The 2,668-nt window shown below is 40.5% G+C and overlaps 1 pseudogene; it reads right to left on the bottom strand.

The window, feature by feature from the left end:
- Positions 1–675: 675 nt before the first annotated feature.
- LOC109681472 (ribosomal biogenesis factor-like) lies at positions 676–2,423 on the bottom strand (annotated as a pseudogene).
- Between the last annotated feature and the right edge of the window lie 245 nt (positions 2,424–2,668).

The raw sequence follows: 2,668 nt of genomic DNA, 5'->3' as shown, positions 1-2,668 counted from the left end.
AGCCATCCTAGAGGATGTGAAGAGGTAGCTCCTTGTGGCTTTGTTTCTCCCTGATGACTAAGATGTTGGGCATCTTCTCATGTGTTTATCTACTACTTTGTATTCCTTCTTTGGACAAATGTCTATTTGACTACTTTACCCATTTTAAAATTATTCCGTCTTTTGGAGTTTTTTTGTTTTCATTTTGGTACTAGGGTTGGAACTCAGGGCCTCATGCTTGCTAGGTATGCGCTGTACAGCTTGAGTCATTCTGCCAGCTCTTTTTTGTGTTGGGCATTTTTTGAGGTAGGGTCTTGCTTTTTGCCAGGCGGGCCTTGAACTGTGATCCTCCTGATATCTGCCTCCTGAGCAGCTAGGATTACAGGCATGAGCCACAGATGCCCAGCAGTATTTTTGGTTATTGTTGAATTACTGGAGTTCCTTACATATTCTAGCATTAACTCTTCGTCAGACATATGATTTGCAAATATTGAGACTGAAAGTTAGGAGACAGAAACTGGTCAGGCAGAACAGGGACAGGGAGAACTCAATGGAAACTTACCAGGGACACAGAGACAAGATAAACAGATGTAGGAAGACTTCAGAGTCTTAAAACCACTCTTCCAGGCCTTAAAACTACTGAGGCATACTAACAGTATGTGAGCCATGCCCTGATAGATCGCTTGACTGGTGCACCAGACCTCAGGGCCATTGAGAAGGGAAAGAAGGGCATGCACTGTGTCCCCATGGAACACATTGGCTGATGATGATATATATCCTATGAATAAACCAACAGCATAGAAACACAACCAGCTTCCCTTCACCCAGGAGATAAAATCTTTATAAAACCCACTAGACAAAGATCCTAGGGAGTTTGGCCTTTGAGACTTCTCCCATGTATGTGGGAACTTTTTGACTTTTCCTCTTTGCTTAAACAAAACTGCTCTCTGGCTCACCCTGCTGTCCGTGACTTTCATTCTTTGGTCTCAAGAGGCAAAGTTTCTGGCAACAACTACAGCACACCTGAGACCAGACCACGGCAACATTTTCTCCCATTCCGTGTCACATTTTCACCTTTTAAAAATGTGTAAATTGTTTCTTGTAATTGTAAAGACTGGGAAGTCCAAGGTAAAGAATCTATAACTGGTGAGCAGCTTTGATTTTTTTCCTTTGAGGCACTGAGGCTTGAACTCAGGGCCTCACGCTTACCAGGCAGGCACTCTACAATTTGAGCCATCCACAGCCAGTGGTGTGAAGCTTCTTGCTGGTGAGGACTCTGCAGTCCCAAGGTGATGCAAGACATCACATGAGAGATGATCTCTTTTCACTTTGTGATAGTGTCCTTTGCAATACAAAAGCTCTTTATTTTGTCAACGTGTAAGGTACCTATTTTTTCTTTTGTTGCTTTTAGTGTTATATTTAGGATAGTGTTGACTAATGTAAGGTCAGGAAGGTTTATGCTTATGTTTTCTTCTAAGAGTTTTATAGTTTTAGCTCTTGTTGCATTTCGAGTTTGTTTTTGTAAATGGTGTGAGGCAGGGACCCAGTTTATCCCTCTTTTCCTCCCTACCTCCCTTCATTCCTTCCTTCCTCAGTACTCAGGATTGAACTCAAAGCCTCATAATACTTGTTAGGCAACCACTCTACCACTTGAGCTACACCATCAATCCCTCTTTTCTTTCTTTCTTGTTAAAATAGTTTTCCAGAAGGGTCTCATCCTTACTTTGTCTGGATTGACCTCAAACCATGATCCTCCTACTTCCACTCCTGAGTAACTGGGACGACAGGCATGCTCCACCAAGCCTGGCTTCCAATTTCATTCTTTTGCATGCAGATGCCCAGTTGTCACAGTGTCATGTGTTGAAGAGACTTTTCTTCTCTTCCTTTGTTGAAATCAAAATTGATCATAAATGTATGGTTTTAGGGCTGGCAGAGAGACTCAAGTGGTAGAGTGCCTGCTTAGCAAGCATGAGACTCTGAGTTCAAACCCCAGTACTACCTCTCAAAAAAGTATGACTTTATTTCCGGACTTTCAGTTCTATCCAGTTTATCTAAATGTGTATTCTTATGCTTAGTATCAGTGTTTTGGGTTTTTTTTAAAGTTGTATAAAACATTTAATTTATTGGTCTTTCAAGGGAATTATTACAACTGAGCCATTAATCTTGTAGCTTCATCAACATTAACTGGTTCATTTTCATGCTGCTGCTGAGGAATCTGCTCTTTCTGCAGAGGTTCAAAAGAAAGGCCTTTTGAGAAGTGTGCAAGTTCCTTCTGTATGTTTATAAAAGCTTTATTCATTCTGTTAACTTTTTCATTATTCACAGTTTTTATCTTCTTAAGATTTGTGGTAACTGGTTTTGCTTTGTTTTTAGCCTTAAAGTTTTTTTGACTGGCTATGTGAAATACATTCCGGGACTTCTGCCCTTAGTTTGTTCTTGGCCATTGTCTCTCACCAGATCTCAACCGCCACGTGCAGCAGTCCAGGCTTCAAATGACGTCATCAGCGCGCACTTAGTATCAGTCTTGATCAATGCAACTTTGCAGAAAGTTTTGAAATCAGAAAGTGTGCCTTCCAACTTTTTTTTTTCAAGATTTTCTTGACTATTCAGAATGTTTGAATTGCTATATAAATTTTAGGATCAGCTTGTCAATTTCTACAAAAAACAATCAACTGGAATTTTGATTTGC

The sequence above is a fragment of the Castor canadensis genome, chromosome 4 (genome assembly GCF_047511655.1).
Source record: "Castor canadensis chromosome 4, mCasCan1.hap1v2, whole genome shotgun sequence".
NCBI lineage: Eukaryota > Metazoa > Chordata > Mammalia > Rodentia > Castoridae > Castor > Castor canadensis.
The sequence above is the reverse complement of the archived record's forward strand: the minus strand, read 5'-3'. Positions and strand labels throughout refer to the sequence as shown.